Source organism: Centropristis striata, chromosome 18, assembly GCF_030273125.1.
Source record: "Centropristis striata isolate RG_2023a ecotype Rhode Island chromosome 18, C.striata_1.0, whole genome shotgun sequence".
Classification (NCBI taxonomy): domain Eukaryota; kingdom Metazoa; phylum Chordata; class Actinopteri; order Perciformes; family Serranidae; genus Centropristis; species Centropristis striata.
The window spans coordinates 14,842,013-14,866,481 of record NC_081534.1 but is presented as its reverse complement, the minus strand read 5'-3'; the positions used below and the strand labels follow the sequence as shown (position 1 = coordinate 14,866,481).

Sequence of the window (24,469 nt, the reverse complement as noted above, 5' to 3'; positions counted from 1 at the left end):
TACACCCCTCAATACATCCCCATAGCGTGTCCTCGGGCCTTCTGCCCCAAGGGCTCATGGGATACGAATACTCCCTGGGGCTGCTGTTTTCACAGCCTGTGAGAGAAGCACTCGAGAGAGAAGGAGAGAGAACAGGAGAGAGGCAGCAGCAGCATTTCTCTGTTTGCTTGATGTCACTATAATGGAAATATGCATAAGTGAGAAAAGGCATAGTGGGCCTTTGGGGCCCAAGAAGTACAAATATTTTAATAACAAACACTTTCAGTGTTTGCCTCCTGTAACGGCACCTGGGTATTATTTCACATTGAATGCAGTCAGTCAGAGCTGAATTCCGTATGCATAAAGATATAGATGTTTTCTTCTTTTACTGGAAGTGATTTTCATGCTGTGGAAAGTTTTCCTGGTGATATGTCCTTTGGAGAACTGTCATTAATCAAAAGTCAAAGTCACCTCAGATCTCACATTAGAATAGACCAGTTTAGCTACGGCTGAAATTGCAGCTGACCCCTCGTGCCCTAAGCACTTATTCAAAATCAGCAACACGGCCATAGGGGGCTAAAACAACTAAATTGAGTGAGGTTGCAAGAAGCTGGTAAGACTACTGAGGGAAAATACCCAATAAAGCAATGCCAACTGGCAATCTCAAGGGTTTCCTTGAGCTTTCTAATGTCCTGATGGGTGACTTATAGCTTTGTATACGTTATAAATGTAAATGACAAAGGTTATACTGTAGAGAATAACAAAAAATGAGCAAAAATGGTGTTCATGCCAAAATAGTAACCTCTATGTTCAGTGCAAAGGTGACTGTGGTCCAAAACAGAAATGAAAAGCAGCTGAGAAAGGTGGCAACCTCCAGCCCTGGCACTGAAACAACAACCCCAAAAGTAAATAAATACTGCTATTAAAATGACAAAACTGACACGTATGGTTATTGTTAAAGTTCAATCTACATAACGGTACTTTGTAAATTCATGAAGACATTTCAAATAGGTCGCTTCATTATTTGTATTACAGTCTCTCTCTCTCTCTCTCTCTCTATGTATATATGTATATATATATATATATATATATATGTATATATGTATATATATATATGTATATATGTGTATATATATATATATATATATATATATATATATATGTATATATGTATATATATATATATATATGTATATATGTATATATATATATATATATATATATATATATATATACACATATATATATATACACACACATATATATATATATATATATATATATATATATATCTGTAGACAATGGGTGTTACACGTTATATAGCAATGATTCCTAAGCAGGGGTACTCATACTATAGAGGGTACTTCTGCAGTTACCAGGGGCACATGGAAATATTGTGGTGTAGCGCAACTAATTTGGATAAATGTACAATATATGTATATATAGTTATAAATATGAAATAGCTGAACATATAGCTTCTGTTACTAGTAGTCCATATGCAAACTTGACTAAACTAACCTAAAGACTGACAGTTTAATTATATGACAAAAAAACAATTGCAAATTACTATCAGGACCAGGATTTGGCTGAACATTACCAGACAACACCAATAAAAGTATAATCAAAGAGCGCAGTTTTTGTTTGGCTGAATAATATTTATCACCAATATTGTAAAATATTGTGAAATTTATAGGAAGAAATATTTTTGATGAATGGGGTACCTGACTATATCTGATAGGGGTGCAACTGTACATCCTAAAGGAAATGTAGGGGACCACATTATATGATATATGAAACAAATGAGCTGTTATTTTTTACAAATAGCAGACAGTGAAGAAACTCAGACACATATACTGGGTGCATAATGTGGCACACAGCTTCAGCAGACCCACTGCATCTAGTATCATTTAGTATTTTCAGATGGTTTAAATTGCTTTGCATTTTATTATTTGTTATTATTGTCTTGAATCTGCTTATTTTTGCATTAGAAATTCTCTCTTTGTCAACAGCTGAAAACAACAGTCATAGACAATTAAAGGCCTCAATATTATAGTTTTGTGTCTTTATTCTGTCTATCTGAGATTGGAAAGAAGAAAAAAAAAAGAACGGTTCAACTGAACAAGTTAGACTCCCTTCTTGGATTTTCATAATGAGCTGTCAGTCATTTCTCAGTGCCCAACAACTTTCATCTGCCCTGATTCCTCCCAACCTCCCCCATTTATCACTCCTTTCTCTCTTCTGCGACGCACTCCTCCGACGCCCCGTGTCGTTTATCACGTCCGGTGGAATAGAGTTTCTCCAGCTGTCAATTTAGGAAATGGAGTGACGAGCGAGACCCCTGGGACCCCGCACTAATCTCAGACTGCGACGTTACGGAAAATGATGTACATCTCCAGTAGCCAGTCACACCGCATGTGTGTACATCCATTACCTGTCCTCACCCAAAATTCATCCTGTCAGTAAACAAACAACTGATCAAATGCTGCAGCAGGGCAAAAGTCAACTCGACTTATTCATCTCCTTTACTGCTGAGGCAATGAGGTCACACAAATCTGTATATAGCTCTTAAATTCATTCTAAAATTACACCCTAAGGCTGGAAAAATCTACTCAACTCTGCTGTACTTTCCTCTGCTGCTCTTTCACCTCAGTGGCGTTCGATAAACTACTACCTGCCCTGGGGTTTTAACGGTCAGCGCTGCTGTTGCTGTCGGAGCCTGCGGTGAAAAATGCCGGTGTCACGCAGTTATGCGTCCCAGGGGGAACAGATATCATAGTCGGTTACATGACAGGTGTGGCGGATGAGCAGTGAGTGAGACCTCTGCTCATCACTCTGCTGACCGGTGAAGACGACAGCAGACAGTATGCCACGCATGCAACTCTACTGCTGAACGCATAAACACCTCAGGCCCACTGATGTTAGAAAACATGACTTTCTCTCGTTGGCGCTTCTTGCTTTGTTTGCCTATTTATTTTCATTGTGTTATACATATAAGTGAGCCATGTTATATATATTTATATATATGTCGTAGCATCTGCCCCTCATCCACATACACACACGCACACACTGATACACCTGTGATGCCTCTGTGCAAATTGTTTATCATTTATGTTTTTCTTTGTTGCTGTTTGCGCTGTATGTCTACTGTCTCTAATGTGGTCCACATGGTGTAGTGTATTTGTCTCTCATGTCACCTTGTTTGTTACGTCATTTCACCAAGAAAAAAAAAGAAGAAAAAAAAGAAAACATGACTTGTTAGGTTGGAAAAATGTAAAGAGGTGTTCAACAGATAATGACAAAGTTTTCTTTTTGCTGGCTAATATTGGTCTATTACAGAAAATATCTTGTCGTCAGTTATATGCTGATATGAAAACCTTTTTTTTGCAGAACATATAATGCATGAAGCAATGTTTGGGGTGATTTCGAAAGGGTGTAGGCTATTTATTTTATTTTTCCTTATTTAAATGGTTGGAAATTGACTCATACTGAACATACAGTAGTGATGTTTTTTTAATTATTAATTTTAAATGTTCAGCAATGGACTCAAACTGAACCGTCAGTACTTATGTTTTTTAAGTTGTTGATTTAATTTTTTTATTTACATTTATTTAACACCGTTAGCAGTTGACTAATACTGAACATGCAGTACTGATGTTTATTTATTTTTATTTATTTATTATTTACTTTCTCAGTTCATTTCTATACTTCTCTGTCAGTTTAATACATTATATTTAATGTTAAATATTCTAAAATTAAGTCATTTGTTTAAGAAAGCAGCTAACCTTTCCAGAGTCATATCAGGGGGAAATTGGTTCACAATCCAAACAGAAAAAGGTCTTTTTTCCTTTCATGCACAAAAATTCACTATATCAGTTGGTAAAATCCCATATGAGTCAGTGCAAACTGTTCATACTGTAATTTTATATTATGCATTTCAATATGTTGCTACAGTTTCCTTTCTGCTATTTTTTTGTTCTTACCGGTTAACGTTCCCACGAATCTAATACTATAATTCAGCATGAAGCAGCTACTGGCTCCAGCACAGTGAGGGGTTGTGTGAAACTGTAGTATAGCAGTTATTTCATTGGCCGGCCACTTGTAATCACCCTTGTGGTTTAAAAAGGTCGAGGGGTCAGGGGTTATGGGAGATAAGGACCCGAGGGACCGTCATAAAACACTTGCGACACTTCAGCCCTCGTTTGTCATGCCAGAGCTCGATATCACTCATTCATCTTGGTTAGGAAAGTCTTTTCCTTTAATAGACATCTTACGTCATAACTCTGCATTGTGACCACAGTCTGCTCCCTAAGACCAGTTCTCGGATTTTATTTTTATAGTTCTGTTTAGAGCTGATGGTGTATTTTTGCACAGTGCAAAAAAAGAAAAGGAATCCTTGACTTGCAATAGTTCAAGATGAATGTTTGTGTTTATATGCGTGTGTGCAGGATTCCTACAGCTTACAACCAGTTAGATTTAAGACTTTTAAATGCCACTCAAAATAAAATTTAAGAGCAATTTTACAAACAGCCAAAATTAAAGGGAAAAAACCCATGCATTAACCAAAATCAATTATTTAGGTACAATTTTGCCCAAATGTTTATTGCAACATAAAACATGACTTCTTTTGTCATGTGGGGACAACGAGGCGAGAGAAACTTTGTATTTTTCCACTCTTTTTTTCACTGTGGGATTCCACTACATTGATTCCATCGTTCCGAGTTTAAAAAAGCTTTTGCATGAAATACATCGGGGTCTTGTATGCTTGTGTGCCGGTTTCAGCCGTGCCAAAAAATGTTGGTTAAATAGTCCATTTTCACTGAATATACAGCAGACAGTGGATCCTCTGCTCTCCAGTCTGTGTGGTGTTAATACAAGAGTATTTGGTAAATTGTTTAAAAAGTAAAAATCCAATTCTCCATGCCCTATTATTTTTAAGTCTCTTGAAAGTTCAATTTAAGACATTTTAATGCCAATAAATTATTTGTAGAGTTATTAATTCAATGTTTTTAAGACTTTTTAAAGGTCTGCAGGAACCCTGTGAGTGCCAAGCGATCCTGTATAAATCTACAGGAGCTTTTTCCTCCCCCCGTGTCTGACAGCGACATAAGTTTAAGGTTTTCAAAGTCAAAACACTCTTCCTCAGATTGGGTGGTAACAGTGACTGCTCGCCCTCGTCCACATCTGCATTGTATTTTCCTAAATTCGCCAGCGCAGAAAGGAACAATCAAACGGCCGACAAAACAAATGAGATTCCCTTACATTAGGCAAGCGTGTAATCACATTTCCCATGTTGTCTCTTTCCCTATATGCTACGGCCTGTCGAAATTGGAGCCACAATACAGGAGCTGCATCAGGAGGGTCACAGTGCAGCCCGGTGCAGGCCTCCCTCCGTTAGCTCTGCATACAGAGACGCTCGCTCCCGCTGAGACGTCTCATTTAGTGCATCTGCAAACAACATTACAGGTGGAAACGCTTTAGGAGATGTCTTGCAAGCATTAATCCCATTTGTGTCCTAACCCATTTCAAATGTGCATGCCGCTGCACTCATGAAATGAGAGAGATGCTGCGGCGATCAAATGGATGCAACACAAACATTTCCAAGGACTTCAGTGGACACACAAAGGAAAATGTCATCACTAAGAGGATCTGCATTCACCGGCTGGTGCTTTTAAATGTTGAGCAATGAGTGGCTGATTTAATAAACCATATATGTGCAAATTTAATGTTGAATACAATTTTTTTTTAAAAGCTCTTGTGTAACTTAGGTGGAAGAGGACAGAAATAATATCTTATATAAATCAAAGTATGTTGTATTTTGCATAAAATACTAATAGGAGAAAAATAAAGCATAAAAGTGATTACATGTGTAACCACATCATGTCCAAAATCTTAAAATTAAAGCAGCAACAGCAGCAGGTGTGACATAAGTTTTGGTATTATGCTTCTTGAAAAACCTAATAAATTGCTCCCCATAATTTAATAAATATTCGCAAATAAATGCAGTTAATTTAAAATGGCAGAAATCTGCTTAAATGACTGAATTTGCTGAACTGATCAGTAGCACAACCTTTTCTATTTGGTAAGTTATTGCAACAGAGTTACCAAAAACATGACTATATGATGAAACATATAATGATTAGGAAAAAGAAACAAGAATCCTCACAATTATGACAAGAAATTTGCACGTACAATACAGATAAATACATCTCCACCTGGTTCACGGGACATCTTTTTGAGCTTAGATGCTACAAACTTAGGAGGCACTGTGCTAAAAAAATAAATAGAGTTTAGTGAAAAAGTTGAAGTTTTTCTGTTTGTCGGGTCATTTAGACTCAACAGACAAGGTTTAAGTGACTTGTGGAGACAAAAAATAAAACTTTACAAACCCTGAAAGACTAAGAATGTAAGCAATGGATACAGCCTGTACAAGTAGAAAGCATGGATAAATATGAGATGCTGCTTGTAGTTAAATACTACCCTCTAGTGGGCGTTACAACATTGCTAGATGTCTAGTCATGACCCAACTAGAGGAAGCAGGGGCTGCATTTTATTAGCTGGAAGAGGATGTTTACTGATTTTTTTGACTTCTTGACTTTTAATCCCCGATAAGATAATTCAGATAATTTACAAGCAGAAGGATGATCATTGTTGAAGTTTATGAGTCTGTCTCTAATCTGACTGCACTCAATCCCGAGAAAAATACACGAGCAGGTGATCTCGATCAGCTGTTTAAAAAAAATGATACAACATACACCATAAAAATGACATTGTTCAGGAGGGTTAAACATGATGCAAAGTCCGACCTGCTTGGACAAAGGTTGTCTGGAAATTGTTGCCAATCAAACGGTCTGATACTGGTTAAAATCACTGTATTGAAAAAGTATAACCCGATACCTGATCCTAGACTGAACACATAAATGCTTAACTAAACTTTGAGCATCATGCCATAAAGAGACATGTGTCACTAACAAAGATAAGCAACATGTGTAAAAACTGAGTCACGTTATGAGCTGCGTATTTCTTTCTTTAAGGTGAGCAGAATATTTGTCTCATAGTTTGAGCATAATTCATGTTTTAGATGTTTTTAGGGAAAATGCACCCATATAAATGTATTAATAATGGTATCGAGAGATAATAAAGATTGTGGCATCCTAACAACACTAATACATTTGTTATTCAGCTAATTATTTTGATAATCTATTAAATGTTTCAGTAATTTTAAAAGCAAAAAATGCCAAATACTCCCAAATTCCAGCTCCTCAGATGTGATCATGTGTTTAATCTAATCATCTTCTGCTTAATCAGACACAACAAGCATCGTTAGCATGGCCTCTGATCCTTCTTAAAACTATTTAACATTTTATAGAAGAAGGAATGTATCAATTAATAAAGAGAGAACCCACAGATTAATTAATATTGAAAATAAATTGCAGCCCTAGACACCTGTACTCTCCTCTCTCCCTTCACTGCTTTACTTCAACACTCTGAGTTAAACTACTGTCAGCTGAATGACATACGCCACCCAATCCCCATGGCCTGCTCTTAGCATTCTCCTCCTTGGTCACGTCCAATTAGCTATCCCCCAAACACTCTTTCTCATTAGTCTAGCCATAATCCACTCATCGTGCCTTGATTTGGCAAATAAATCACACTGAGGTTTTTTCAGGACTAAATTCCCTCCCTTGCTCCGCCACTGCTGCTGTCTTTTTAAGCTCCGTCTCTCCCGCAGCCTCGTTAACCCTGTCCTGAGTTTCTACGGTGACAATCTCTGCCGGGCCTCCTCATTGGACATGGCAGCCGGCAATTTGCATGCCAGACTATTTCTCTTCATCATTGGGCCTCTTTCTCGCTCTCTCATTCTGCCTCTCTCTCTGTCTCTATGCTAGAAGAATAGAGAATAACTCAGCAACTGACGGCAGACGGCATGCACGTCCTTGTCCTACAAGGTTACGAATCCATTTCATCTGTGCAAGAGGGGAGTGAATTAAAATAAATGATGGCCGGACATTTATTGCATTCTGGGGGTGAAGGAGGGATTGGGGAGGAGAGGCACAAGTTGCGGAGTGAGACTTGTGTCTCATACTGAGCCAGACTGGCAGACAGTTTGATATTGACTGGCATACACCGTTGGCACAAACAATGAAGACAATACGAAGACAGGCGAATTATCCGCCACAGAGCGGAGTTTGAATCTGTTAGTAAGCCAGCGTGTTTCAGTCTGAGCTGCTGCTCTGGGATCATACAACTCTTCACGTCAGTGTGTCCAGCATTACGCATCATATGTTACTTTCCAGTGCTTGGACGAGTCCAAGCTGACCTGTGCTTTACACTCCAACACACTGGCCATCAAATCTGAAGGAGCAAAATTCAGCTTTTACAACAGATTATTCGGTAACGCTTTATATTAAGGTCCTTGTAATAACCATTAATTAACAAGTAATAAGACCCTTTTTAGTCCTTACTAGATGCTTATTAACATTATTGTGTGTTTATAAGCTTATATAAGTGTTAATAATGGCATTACAAACACCCATAACCCACCCATTATGTCTTTGCCATGCCTTTATTAATCTTATTTTGTTTGCTTATTGATATTTAAATATACTTTATTGCTCATCTATTATAAGTTAACTATAAGTTAAGTATGCTTTTTGCAACTACCGGATCTAAAGCGAGAACACTGCCTTATTACTTGTTAATTAATGTTTAAGGACCTTATTATAAAGCGTTACCGATTATTCCTATGTTGATATTGTCACCATATTTGTTTCTATTCTACATTTATCTTATTTAAAATAGAGCTGCAATGATAAGCTATCACTGAATAGGCCACCCTTTAAAAAAAATCACTGGTTGAGCAAGAAATCCAAACATTCAACATCCATAACAACGTTTTCTTTACTTAGATAATTTGGTGCTTTTCTTTGTCATACATGATGATAAACTGAACAGATTTGAATTTTTGGACTTTCAGTTGGATAAAACATACCAATTGTAGACGCAATCTTTGGCTCTGGTAGATTACATGGGGTATGTTTCACTATTTTCTGACATTTTACTGGCAAATAATTGAGAAAATAATTAGCAGATTAATCAATAATGAAAATAATCATCAGTTGAGGCTCAATTTTCAAACATGTAACAAGCTCTTTTTGTTGTTTGCAGTAACAACTAAAAGTCGAGTGAGTCGCACAGTTTTATGACCCTGTTGTAGAATGTGTTGCAGGCTTATGGAATATATCATAAAAAGGCAAAATCGTCTATGGGAATTTATTTGGGTTCTTTTGCTAGTGTGCGTTGACAAAGTGATATTGGTTTTAAACCCTTTCCTTGAAACTACAACAGGAGTCAATGTGAGCTGAAATCATAAACTGGTGCGTGTTGCAGCGTTATGCCATCCAGAATGGAGAAATGTCTTGCTTGAGTTATTCTTCACCTTTAAATTACGTCACTAGTGCAATACAGCAGCACCTGTATACAGGATATTCTGGCTTAATTTTTATACGGAGAGAGGAAGTTGAGAAGCTTCGTCCATTTACAGTTGGAACCCATTTCAACATAAGGTTTGCAACAAAGGTTTGGATCCTACAAAACTTTGAAAAAAATAAATGGACTTTGGATTAAAATCTCTGAACCTTGATGAATGAGACCTGTTTGCATTTATCCAGTTTAATATTTAATATTGTGTTAGTGGCAGTTATGCTGGTGCAGAAAAGAACTACAAGCAGCCAAGAAGTATGTTTGCATCAACACATGCTGTCATCAATTCCCCACTGCTGACTTAATACCATCATTAACCAGGAGGCATTGCAGGGACTGCTGCATTTAAATCTATGGGTTGTTTTCATAATACGCCACTATTGTTGAGCTGCCAGTTTTATTAACATAGGGATGTCTTGAGTCTAATTTGTCCACATTTGGACTGTTACACCGTTGATAATATTTCTAACCTTGGAATCACTGCTGTCATTTAAAATGCAGCGGTTTGATGTTGTAAAAGGACGGGGATAGTGTTTATAGATGTCACTGGAGAACCGCTGTGCATCACTCCAAACTGCTCCTTGTTTCCGTCTGCGTGTTCCAGAAATACATCCTTGGACCCAAAGGATCCCTCGCTAAGTGACTTTTTTCCCGTTGACCACAAAGCTATCAATATGTCTGCCTCCTGACACCGCCCTATCTCTCTCTGGACACGGAAGCCGGACTCTGAATGCTGACTACTGCTTGCTGCACAACTCTCCTGGACCTCTTCCAGGACACTCCATTGTAATACAGTTATTTTTAGACAAGCCGACGCAAATAAATATTTATAGTTGTTTGCAGGTCAGGGGTCTCAATGAACCGCAGGGTGGATGGCAGTGAATAAACTCCAATATGTAACTATGTAAGCAGGAATAAGGGTTCAAAACAGCAGGGCAGGAATAAACTGATGGGAGCTATTTTTATGGCTCTTGAAACGGTAAAAAAAAATACATGACAATTGAAATTTATTGCGCAAAATTACAGCTGAGACCATATATATCAATACTAATACTAGTTAGGCTTCAAAATAACTTAAGTGGAGAGCTTCCTGGTGCCTTATGGGATTATTCATTGCAATGTGGTGTTAGGTTTTTACTCACACTTTCCCTAAATGCAGCTTTCTCATTTTCCGTGACATCTGGATGCCTGTGATAATAGCCCTGGCTCTGATCACTTTTACATTAAACCTCGGTCTGAATGGAGATGTGTGTCACTGGAAATTATTACACTTGTCACTTCACTCCACTTCCTATCAAATTTATACTTTAGAGAGGATATTTCTATGCAAAGAGACTGGAATGACCTAGACAAAGCCTTGGCTCTGGTGATGAAGGAGTAGCACAAGAAGGGAAAATTTAAAGGTTCAAGGAAATAAAGAAATGCTGAAGAAGCCAGAATGGTGATTGAATAGTAACATTTTCCTGTGCCCCCCCCTCCGACCAGAATTTGGACAGAATATGGGGGAATATTGTGTTTCTGTCATTGTTCGTCTAGCATAACTCTGAGTCTAAATATAGGTCATGCAAGGAAGGCTTGGGCCGCACAAGCAACACGCACAGAAACACACACACACACACACACACACACACAGAAAACAATGAGTGAGTCACTGTGTGCTTCTGCTTTGTAAAAATGTTTCTATTTAATCCCTGTCTCCTAACAAATTTCATTTTCATACAAAAGAAACTGCAATATCAATTGCTTTTTTAGGGAAAATATGTTCTCTTGGACTGAAGTCGTAAGGGGAGACACTACAAGTGAGTGTTTTTTTTTTTAACTTAAAGATATCACCATGAAACTTTTCCAGTACATTTACATCTTTTTTTCTTTTTTCTGAAATGTTATGTTTAGATATGCAAATGAAATGTGAACTCATTAAATATGCACTAATTTGCATATATTTCCAGGACAGAAATATGAACATTGGAGAAAGCAAATTTCAAAGTTATTATTTTATATTGTTGATAAACACGATTCTGGGTTGTTTTACAGAAGGAAATTTGGTATATCTCCTTTTATTAATTCATAAATCAGAAACTGTCATAAAATATATTTTCAACGTTTTTAGGAACAAAATGTTCCACAAATCAGAGTATGAATGATAAATAGACACACCCCTCAGTAAAAACCTTCACAATATATTTTGGGAAAAAATGGTAAGTTTGGTGTCTGTAAGCAAGCTGAAGTTGAGATTTATGGCTCAGAGTATGACGAAAACAACCTTTAACGATTTCTTACATTCTTAATTGAATTTATTTAAGTGAATTTAGGATCTCCAGGCGCAAATGGATCAAATAAAGTAAAATATACACGTACATGTTTGTTTTGAATGTTTTCTTTCTGCTATTCTGAAAGAAGACATATTATGCGAGAAAGACAGCCCAAAACCTCAAAATTGACCAGTGCAAAAAAAATGATGTTTTTGCCTTAAACATGTTTGTTTCAATTCACACATTAATGTTGCGAATTGAAACATAACATGGTTAGGATTAAGCCACAAAGCTATTTGGTCATAGTAAAAGATCGTGGTTTGGGCTAAAATAAGTTTATGTCACAAAGTCAGGCGTTTGTTTGACCCAGCCAGACCACCTCCCTACATGGATTAGAAACTAGGTCATTTTTTTATTTCAATTCATTCATATCCTATTAGTAAAACAACAGAACTAAGCTAGCAGTGTTACGTTATTTGCTGCAAAAAAAGGACACGAGCGAGCAAAGCTGTCCAGAGCAGACAATCACGACACCAAAGCATCCGAGAAGAAGCATGTGGAAGTATATTGGGTTCTACGCTGCAGATGGTAATGTTACTGACAACTCATCAGTGGACTCGCCTGCTAGCTTGCAAGTCTACCTTTCAAAATAATTAAATTTTTTCAGATAAATTGACTTCAATTGATCTTAAAATGGATCATCGGTGCAGGGACAGAACTCTTGTCTTAGTGTTTTGTTGTTATTGACTTCACATTACATTTAGACTGATTGCCATCATGCAATTAATACAAGATATGTTCATCTGTATGTTATCAGCCTGCAATAATTGCAACATTTGCTGCACTACTACCATATAATCTTATATTTTTTTATCCTTACTTAAACTGAGGTTTCTAGGTATGTTCTAAACAACATTTCATTGTACATATACAGTGACCATATGGTAAAGGGCATTTTGTATCACTTAAATTAAATTATATTAAAAAAGTACAACTTCGAAGTAGTACGCTGCATTACATCTGTATTAACCTTCACTTAAAATACAATAATGTGGAACAGTTCAGTATCTGGATAAAAACTTTAAAGTATAAAATCTATAAATGACTCTGACTGTTATACATGCTGTATTTACGCTTAGTTATATTTCAGAGCATGAACATGAGCAGATGAATCCAGTGACATAAATCAATCTTCTGCAAAAATGTCCAGAAGTTGAGTCTTTTCTGCTTCTTTCTCAGTTAATCATCATATGAGAGACTGTCGTCAGAGTGCAAGCGGTCAGACAATACAGAGAATACAAAGAAGTCGATTTTAATTTCTGAAAGTGATGGTGTACACCTCCGTCCCTGGGACCACATGTACCCATATAATAGATCAGATTCCACCAGAACATTTTGTCCTGTGCCTTTCTCCACTTTCTGAGCCTCTCAATAAAGAAAAAATAAGTACATAATAGTACGGTGGACTGCCCAATCTGCTTTTCAAAACCACATCAATATTTGCCATTGCAGTAAAATGGCTCACAACAATTAGCAATCTCTAATTCCAGCAGCCCAAACAAGAGGCACATTTTGACCTTCGTACCAACCATCCGACCAGGCGGCTGTCAGTCAAGGCCACACAAATAACCCAGCTACTCAAACACATGTCATCATCCCTCATCAGCATCTTGATTGTTGAGGAGGACAGATTAGAGGGAATGTCCACATACATCCAGCGGCCTCTGATGTGACAGCAAGGGTTTATGGGATAGCAACGCGAGAGCCCCGCCCGCTTCACCTTGACCCCGCCGCCCCGCTTCCGCCGCCACCACTCCTCTCGTCTCAGGCTCTCCGGTCTGACCTCGTCATCCCGGGGCCTCTGGCCTCGCCTCTGACGGCTGAGTTATTACCATAATTACCCAGGAGGCATTGCAGGGAGCGGCCACATGGCAGAGGCTGCCCATGTTTAACAGAATATTTGGGTGTTTTATCGACTTTAACTCAGCCTGTGGGGCAGGCGAGAGGGGGCCTGGATGATAAGAAAACCACTCATGTGGGAAATGAAGAGCACCATTTCACAGACGGAACCAAGAAGGGGATGAAATATACTGTTAATGCAGCAGTGGCCAGTGCACATATGTCATATATCCTCCAAGACAAGGTGTAAATATGCTCATATATTCAGGCGGTGTCGAACAGAAGGACTGGGTGGAGATGACTACCTTCTAAAAATAGCACTTTGAACCTTGTAATGAAAAAAGTATTTGGATTGCTTTGTGTCAACATCAAATATTTCACGTTCTCCGAAGAATGAAGGTGGATCCAAACACATATTGAATATATATATTCTTTTTTTCACAGCGGGGATGTTCCCAATTGACAGACAGAAGAGGTTGAGTTTTGGAGAGAATTTACAGGTGTGTTTTTGTGGTTTGTTTCTTACTTATTCAGTGTTGGACTAACTTAGAGAGACTCTTTCTTATTTGCTCATTTGAATTCATAGAAGTCTATAGGATCAAACAGCAATTCTCTTAAAAACAACAGTTCAGCATACATTCAAACTGAGCAGAAGGTCATAAAAAGGTATCTAGGAAAAGCAGTTAAATTCACCCCAAACTGAACTATTCCTGAATGAACAAGGATTATTTTCCTCCTGTTAAAATGCCAGATTTGATGTTTACATATGCTGAAACAGTTAAAGGGGACACGTTATGCTCATTTTCAGGTAGTGCCTGTCTCTTCAGGCCCCCGTCCTGAAAAAGCCCATTCTGCTCTGATTGGTCAGTGTTTTCAGGATTTCCATCTGTTCTCTTAGCGTCTCTGTATGAAGCTCCTAGGAAGAGCACGGGGCTTTGAAGTCAATTTGACTAGATAGTGGAATTACACTATGTATGTTATATTATTACACATGAAAGAGACATCTGTAAATCAGTGTATACATTTTTTCTTCTTGTTTCATAATCAGAATTTGATTCATTTTGTCTGATAACATTTAGAAAGTTTAGACTAGCCACAGCATTAAATCTTTTTAACCCCATTCAGGTTAGCGGAGGGCTGTGAGCAGAAGTCTTTGATGCACATGTGCAGAAGAATCAGTGATCAACTGGGTAATTTCATACACGGATTTATGTGCCACTGAGAAACTTTCATGAGTGGAATGAACAAGGCCCCTCCAGTTCTCTTCGTACATCCATGGTCTGTATAGCGACACTTTTTACAGTAAAAAAAAAATCACTGATACAAGTTTCTGAACCAAAATCTAAGCAATCAGACATGTTGCACATAAATTTGGGGAGAATTAAAAACATCAGCAACAAAGATTACAAGTTTTTCTGATGATGGCATGTAACTACATGCAGAAGTGGAACGGCTGTGACGGAGCATAGCAGAACTTTCTACCATGAAATATCACAAATATAAGCATCTAAACTAAGAACTACACAATTGAACATGTTCCAGCAAGAAAGTTATTCAAAAGTGGGGAGATGACATGTTCCCCTGACAATAACATTCAGCCGTGTATGTAATGCCAACACTACAGTCCTGTGCCTGGAGCAGATGACCTCATACAGAATTTTGTCCTGAGCTGATTGTAGAAAAAACAGTTGGAAAAGGTGCGTTCAGAAGAGTCGGAAACCTGAGGTTTTTGCTCAAAGGTATTATGTTTGTGTACAGTTACTGCATTATTTGAATCTTTGGCCATGACAGAAAATAAGGAAAAGCAAAATCGGTCCCCTTTAAGAAACTCTTTTTAATCCATGTCTATTCTGCCATGTCTACCAAGCCAGGAGGCCATGCATATTCATACAGTTAGAGTGAAAAGTACAGCCCAGCCTGCCACACACAGGGCACAGGGGCCATTGGCCTCAGGCCAACAACGCACAAAGAGACAAAGATTGTGTTTGGTAAGCAAACCTTTCTATTAGTATTGTATTTGCACTTAAAAGCTCAAACACACAGAGAAATATAGAAACACACACACATTCACGCTCACCCTCACCTGCTCAGAAAGGTCAGCACATTTGCATTCCGATACATACAATATTCAGACTTTCCTGCTCCTATATAGGTACCCATCAAACATGTCCAAGATGGCACTTAGCCGTGTGTGCCCGTGTCTTATTATGCAGACCCATCTGTGTGGGTTCAAAGGTCATGGCCGGGCCTGGCAGGGGCTACAGGTGAGCAGATGAGAACAGTAGGGGCTCGGTTTAATTTAGCTAAGCACTACAGGATGCAGTGTGCCCCTGTACCTGGGAAGGACAAGTTGAACTTTTCACACTGCGCCTCAGACTCATCATTTCAATTGGGGGGAAAGTCGAGGAAAAATGAGTAACAGACTCACACAGAATCTGTTTCTTTGTGGCTGAGTTGTTTTTTATTTTGTGTGAGACTTGTTCAAACAAAGACAGACAAGCACATAAACACACAAATCTACATAGAAACACACACACAGGACTCTGTCACCAAGTCTCTGTTTTTACCTCTCTTTCTTTCTCTTTCCCTCTGACACACATCCAAGCACACAATACACACAGACATATTGAAAGAAGATGACTGTCAGCAGTGTAACCCTGTGTGTGTGTGTGTGTGTGTGTGTGTGTGTGTGTGTGTGTGTGTGTGCGTGTGTGTGTGTGTGTGTGTGTGAGAGGGTGTGAGGGAGAAAATCCCTAATCTGGCATGGACCAGCTTCCTGTCTAGACTCTGCATGAGGAGGCCAGCACTAACCTGGCCAGTGCTGTGAGTGTGTATATGCGTGTGTACATGAAAATTGCCATTGTGTTTGTGTGCATGCTACTAATTTATGTGTGAGCACAAACCTACATTATGTCTGTGTCTTAGAGAGAGAGAAAGTAGTTGCACACTATCATTGTACTCGTCCAAACCAGAGAAGAGACATTAACCTCTGGCCTTCTATATCTACTGTCCAAACGCTTGTTTTTAAATTGGACACTTTCCAGGAAAGCTCCTTTTTGTTTTCGGTTATTTTGACACTTTCTCTGTCACGCGTGCCAATGCTGCCGCGATTCCAAAAGCCAATTTCCTCATTATCCAACTTGCAGCACTTACGGGAATAGAGAGGTGGGGGTGTGGAGGGTTAAAGTTGGAGGGAAATGGAAAAAGGCCTGATGTGGTTTTCTCTGAAATTCCATGCAAAGAGCGAGGATGAGCTCGAGAAGGACTGAAAAGCTCTCGTTTTCCTTTCTCATTCTCTGCCTTTCCAAAATACAGCTGATCAGCTGAACAACAGTGAATGAGGTAGTGAAAGCTTTATACTTTTGCCCAAACAGCATGAAAAACACAGAAAAAGTTAAGTCACTGAAAAAGAATCCCTCACGGTTTGCTAACACGATTAAACTGAATCATAACTGGAATCGCTGACAGCCGCTCGCCATCAATCATTGGCCCAAACGCTGTCATTAGTAATCACAACAAACACCACTGAGCACAGCAACTTTCTGCCTTCTTACCCGCACTGAGTGCTAATCAAAAAATGCTAAGTGTGTTTAGCCTTAGCTCTGACAGTATTTGTCTGGAGTGTGAATCAACATCATGAGCGTCGCTATTTCATATTCATGCAGAGGCCCAATGACACCTTGTCCTCTGCTTTCCAAAAGGCCTTAACTCAGCACATCGCCACCCCCATAGACCCAGATGTAAAGTGAACAGTCTTCACCTCTGTGACATCAGGCCGCCACAATATGCCGTCTTATGGGAGCAAGCCGTCACTGAGGCCTGCCAAGGACCACGGCTGCGACCACGGCAGCCAAGAAGCCAAGAAGAACAAATGACGAAGGTGATTTTTTAAAGGAGGAAAAAGAAACAACTATATGTAAGTATTTGGGGTGAAAAGTATTGTTTCAGCACTTTTCTTTAAAACTCCAGGAATCAATATTTTGATATAATCAAATGAGTATTGATAATGTGAAGGGATCTCATGTAGTGATGAGAATTATCTTCTAGCTCTGAGTTTTTTTTAACCTAAAAATTACCTCTAGGGAGGTTGAGTTTTCAGTTCGGTTTATGTCTGTCAGCATGATTACAGAAAAACTACGAGGCCAATTTTTAGTCAGAAGGTGTAGCAAGGCCAAGGAAGAGCCTGTTTAATGTTGGGTGGATATCCAAACTATATTTCATTTTTGTTAACTCTGAGTTAGATGGGCATTAATTAGAATTGGAAAGGGTTAATTGGAAAAAATTTGTTAGTATATTAGTATATTTCACGGCTCATCTGATCCGTTTTCTTTGTTCTTTTGTTCTTTGTAGTGTCCATGTTGTTTCCACATTACAACTTAAAGCTCAAGAAAACATTAAAGACAGAAGAACAACTTCCCAAATCTGGATAGGGGACCTTCTAAGGAACACCTGAACACACCATGGCCTTGGTGGAGGTCTGAGCTCTCCGAGTGCCAGTCTAGTTGATTTTTGTTTGACAGCAAATACTTTGCTTTTCTTTTTCTGCCATTTCTTCCCATAAGCTGTTTTCAGCAAACATTCTCATCAACACAGCATCAAACAGCAGACAGAAAAAGTTAGAAACTAGCTGGTGAAGACAGTCAACGGGCAAACATAAACCCTGATTTTCCCTGTGAGAGTCAGTCAAAACCAGAACAAATGTAAAACAAAAATGAATGTTGGACTTACATTCATCTGATAGCCAGAAACACGACTCCAGTGGGAAGTTATGTCCCTCTGTGTCTCAACTGCAGGCGAGCACTTGTTGGCTTACATGACAGGGATGTGTCTCTCTTGGCTAGTTTGAAGGTCTTATGCCCCCTAGTGTTCAAAAACACATTTTAGATTGATTAGTCAAAAATGTGAGATAGAATATGTAAAGAAAATGCAATGACATTACTTTTCATTATGTTAATTTAGCAGATGCTTTGTTGAGTGACTTACAAAAGAGCTACATGTCGCCACATTTTTAAAGGAGCAGTATGTAGAATTTTTTTTCACAGATTGCTATCAACGGAATACCTCTCTGCTCACCCCTCTGTTTCCAAGCATGTAGGAGAACCTACAGTGACTTTTAAGTTGAAAAAGGTGAAAGACTCCTCTCTGGAGTCCATGTTTAATTTGTTTATTATGACCGTAGAAATAAATATGGCAGTTCAACATGACAAACTCTTAGGAAGAGGACCCTTTCCCTATGTAAATATAAAGTGCTCATTCGAAGCTAATTAAAAACAATGATTCTTAGTTTTAACTGATTATACACTATTGAAAACATAGCAATGAATATTATATTCAGTTTCTGCAAATAGATAACCAGAAATCCTAAACTGGTCCTTTGAGTACTTTTGTTTTGCAGTGCAATGACTAAAAGTGACACTTTTTGAACAGTATACACTGGTGTCACAAGTGACATTTGTGGGAAATTGGTAAAACAAAGTGCAACATTGCAAAAGTGGACAGTCACCAAATCAACAACTAAGCCAAGGAACCAAGTAAAGCGGGAAAACAATTGAGCAGTGGTGCGTTTTATTGCTTAGGAATTAAATTTTTCATCCATCAGAGAAAGAATGCGTCATTTCTTCCTTCAAAAGTTACATAGTCTTGTTAAGCATTGTTTAAAAAAAGAGGTCAGTAAGTGCTAGCATGACATGTCTAGGTGATAAGCTTGAAAAGTTTGCATCATGCACTAGGAGATGGGCAGTAACTGCTATTCAGAGAAGAAAAGAGCCTTGACTGAGACACAGATTTGTCCAAGACATAATGTGACGGCCAATTGTCCAGAGGGAGAGCAGCACTAGAACATACCGGAGGATTTGATCATAACTTGGTGGAAGGAAGGAGCAGTCTGCTTCACTGCTCTGTCGGCACTAGAGTCATGCTGCAACAATGAGCTGGAATAGTGAATGGAAGTGTTAGCCAGTCTAAACTAATCTTAGCCTGAAACAAAACCCAAGCAAATCTTTGAGTCGACCAACATTAAAAAAAGTTGCAAACTGCCTCAAACTTAACCACAGACACAAGCCTTTAACTGTGCAGATTATTGCCATGTAATCCATTTAAACATTGTTCCTGTAAACTGGGACTGCAGCACGAAAAAGACACAAACCTCAGTCACAACAACAACAAGTTTTCTCTGACTACACGTGACCTCACCTTAAGTCATCGTCTAGCCGGCGTGGTATTCCTTTTCCTATGTACATGTATTAAGAAAACTGATGACTAACACAGATGGTGGACAGATCAAATGAGTCATTTGAGTTGTATGGCCATGACATATACACATCATTGTCTCCGCTGGTGTGGGTTTAAGGGGTCTCCTGTTGGCATTCCTATCCAACTGACTCCCCAAGTATGACTCATAGGCTTGTTACCCCCAGACGAGGCAGCTTTTACTGTGCTGGCTTGTCACTGTGCTGTAGTAGGGAAATCTGGCGGGACGCTGCTTAGTATTTGGGGTTTGTCTGACTCTGTCTAGCCGGTCTTAAGCAGTCTGACTGTGTATGTGTGTGTGTATGTATGTGGTCAGATGGTGAACTCAGTCTACTCTACAGAACCACGATACGATCTCAAAAGCAGTTTTGTGTTTTGTAAACTCAACAGTTGCCCAGTCGTTGCGCTGGTTTAGGTAAAGCACCACTGTTGCTGTTACTACTCTGACAAGTACAGTCAGCAGGAACGTAACCTACATTACAGAGAAAAGAGGACATTTTTCCTCCGTATTGCTACCAGCATGTGTTTTTGTTTTCATCCTCCGGTCTGTAGCTGCATTCCTTTCCTGTGTGTTGTGCGAGACGGAGAGATTGCCGGAGAATGACTCACTAAAACCTGACCCAGCAGTTAGGTAATCACTGGAGGACGATTGGAGTAAAAGTGAACTTTGATGGTGATGGCTGGGATCATGTCTAGGAATCCCCAGACGGTTTGGAATATTACAATATGTATGTGTGTGTGGGATGACATAATTTCTGTGCATCAGTCCAGTCCATGATGGTGTGTGTGTCTGACCTCCTGATGAAGACCCATAACCCATTACAGAGTCTCTCCATACAAACTTGATAAGATAATGGAAATAAATGCTTAGCCTAGAACTACAAGTGCTAGTTGATCATTTAAGATTCTGCCTTATATTCTTAAATGAGTCATACAACCAGAGAAAGAATGAAAGAAATAAAAGGATGTACTGGTACTGTACAACAGTGGTGACAATGATTCATTCAGGAGGTCAAGGAGGTCAGGTGTTTTTGGTGTTGTTTGTCTGTCAGCAAGATAACAGAAAAACTACTGGCCTGATTTTCATGAAACTTGGTGGACGGATGTAGGATGGGCCAAGGAAGAACCTGGTATGTTTTGAAGCGGAACTGAATCACAGGGCAGATACAGTAATTATTTTCACTTTTGTCAACTTAGCAAGCTATGGCATTTGTGCTGCGTTCATGTTGTGTCAGAATAATCAGAAAAATTTGATTCACAATTTTTTGATTCACTTCTCTGTCATGCAAATACCAGAAACACCTATGTACACACTCAAACAGTACAATAAAATAAAATCCTTGTTTGGCACATTATGACTTAAAGCTCATAAACCCACTAGAGTCTGAAGAACAACTTCTTAATAGGACTCTAAATAGGACCCTAAAAGGAGCATGTGAACCATGCACCATTGGCCTTAGCTGGATCTGTGCTGTTTGAGAGCCCTTCTAGTTCATTCATTAATTTTGCAGGAATAATATTCCAACTAAATGTCACATTCCCACAAAATATCTCCTTAGGTGTAAATGCACTGACAAATTTAGTTCCCTTACAAACATTGTAGTACAATTTCTGGAGTTAAAAGCATTAAATATACACTCCCTGGCCACTTTATTAGGAACACCCAGTGGGGCAGTGGATGGTATAAGCAGGTAAAAAGGGTATATGCAACTCTTTTTCTGGTGGGTTACAGTATACCCACCTATCAGCCAAAAAGCCATTGGAATATATCAATAAGAAAACCCACTTCGTCCTCTGTAACCTACACCTACCTCCTCAACTACCCATACACCTAGCAGTCCAATTCAACATTACTACAATACTGCCTCAATAACAGTTAAATTAACACCTCTCCAACATTGTCAATCAAAACTGAGCTGGAATTTATGGCTGAGTAAATGTATGGGGGTTGCATTTGATTCTGTAGAATCACAATCATTGGCCACTGAGTATAGTATTATATGACATGATCTCTCTGAAAATGTATAAGATGCTGAGTTTCTCTGCTCCTGTGGTGGTATGCAGACACAGACGGCAGACATTGTTTGTTAAGCAGCATCACCTGCTGGCTTAATGGAGAACTGCCAACATTACAGTAATTGCCAAAGGATGAGACAGAAACAGCAGCAACACCGATGCAGAACAAGGAGCCTCTTTAATGACATCAGAATAACCAAATGTTCACTTTTAAAGAATGCATTTTAAAAAGCCACATTAAGCAAAATGTATATTCATTGAGGTGTGTCACACAAATTTGGAAATAATTAACTAAAAGATGATGATCCTGAATGAATAAAGATCACACAGCAAAGACTTTACAGACTTAGTAAGAGAGAAAAAATAACAAATGACTGCGTACTGTGTCACTGCTTTCCTTAACTTAACCTTTGTGATAAGCTATAACGCAATGTAAGGCAGTAGGCATAACGGACTGTGGGAAAGTGGCTGAGGAATACCAGGGACCAGGGTACTGCATGTCCTAAAATAGTTTCACAATGTCTATGGAGATATCTCATTCTTGGATCATGCAAAAAGCCATTTTGGGGTTTGGATCGCTCACTGAGCCAAAGTTATGAATGAAGACAGTGCAGCCAGAGCTTGGAGCGACGTTACGGGAAACCAATTTCCAAATAACAAACAGAAAAGCAACACTGTTACTATGACCAAGTATTGAAGACAACAGATACTGAGGAGCTTGATCATTAACAAACAACGCAGAGCTTTTACTGATTTACTGCTTGAGCACAATGGAGCTTTATTAGCTCTCCTATGTTTTCTGTTTGGCTTGTTTGTCTGTTTGTCTGCAGGATTACGGAAAAATTAGCCGCTCGATTTTAGTGAAACTTGGTGAAAGGGTGTAGCATGGTCCGAGGAAGAACCCAATATAAATTGGAGCGGATCTAAATCACGGAGCAGATGCACAAATTATTTTTCATGCTTGTTATCATTGCAAGATTTGGCTTTGGTGGCGGTCTGTGTTCCATGCGTGCCCTTCTAGTTGCAACTGATCTTTACAGCATGTGAGGCAACAAATTGTAGATTTAGGACCATTTTTCATGCAAGAAGCCAAAATAATCCCTACATCATGCACTATTCACCGATATTGTGATGTTGAAATAAATCAAATCCCATTTGCAAGACTGGAAAGAGGAAAATAAAAGACAGACAGCAAGTGGGAGTATCAGCCACTACATTAAAGTGCATGAAAGACGAATCTTCATTCATGGTGAGTTGAAATAGAAATGTGTGACATAATGTGTCAGTACAAACCTCATATTAATCTTCAACTCCAGCAAACAAGCAAAATAAGGTCAAGAAAATGGTATATATACTGTAGTACACACAGGCACCTGGGCATATGATTCTAAGCCAAATATTTACCAAGTTTGGACATTGTTCAAAATCATTCTTGCTACGCAAACTGGTGGGCATAAGAAAAATAGTGAAATACCAGACCCCATGTTTGGGTACGGGGCCTCCAGTGGTTGAGTGAGCTTTGACCTAAAATAGGTCTGAGAATGTGGATATGCTCTATGAATAGAGATAAAACAGACTGCAGAGGGGGAAAAAATCAAAAAGATAAAATAACTTAAGGGTCTGCAAATAAACCTTCAGACATCAGAGCATAAAAATGATGTGGATGTGGTTTGCAGAGGGCATGGGAAAATCTGCACTGACGGAGAAGAGACTTTGGTTCTTTTGAACAAGTAATGCAATCATGTTGCCAGAATGTGACTGAAAGGATTTCTGTAATCTGAGAGCATGTCCTGTATTGTGTGGGTCTGTGTGAGAGGGATCCAACAAAAGAAGGGCAGACAAAGGACCCCACTGTGGATTACCAGAAATTATCTCTGTGGTATTTTTATGTGTAAAGTCTATAAAAACCCAGTAATTGTCATTTTATAGTTGCTACCACCGAAACAAATACTTAATTTCTCTTTTGTCGAAGGAAAGTTTAAGACTCTATTTTGAGATGAAAAATAAAACAACAAAACTGATGTTTTGATGTTTTGTTATTTTTTTGAGAGTTAAGAACAAACTTTATAAAAAGGACAGTTCACCCCAAAAATCAAAAATACATATTTTTCCTAATTTCTATAGTTTTATTTATCAAGCTATCTTTGGGTGTGAGTTGCTGAGTGTTGGAGACATCATGAGAGCTGTGGAGATGTTTCCCTTCTCTTATGAATGGGACTAGGTGGCACTCGACAACAACAACAAACACATTTGAAAAACTAAACAGCAAATTCCTTTTGACTGAAACATGACTCAGTTCCACAGACCTTGAGCAGTTTAAGAAACTGCTCACATCAAGGTCTGTGGATTATCTTGAGTAACTAGCTCAAGATTGCTGGAAAGAGACATTGCTGGTGAATTTTTCAAATGTGTTAGTGTTTTTCTTTTGGCAATTTAAGCACCACAAGCCATGTGCCATCAAGTTTCATCACACTCTAGAGAGGGCAGATAACACTCGACAACTCATACCAAAACAATTTAGATTGATAAATCGCACGAAAAGTAAGAGGAAAAGCATGTCTTTTTTATGGGGTGACCTGTCCCTTTAAGTTCTG

At 38.8% G+C, this 24,469-nt stretch overlaps 1 protein-coding gene across 1 annotated transcript in view; it reads right to left on the bottom strand.

The window, feature by feature from the left end:
• esrrgb (estrogen-related receptor gamma b) overlaps positions 1-24,469 on the bottom strand; it is a 104,112-nt gene that overhangs the window by 77,440 nt on the left and 2,203 nt on the right. The gene's annotated exons all lie outside the window — the stretch shown is intronic.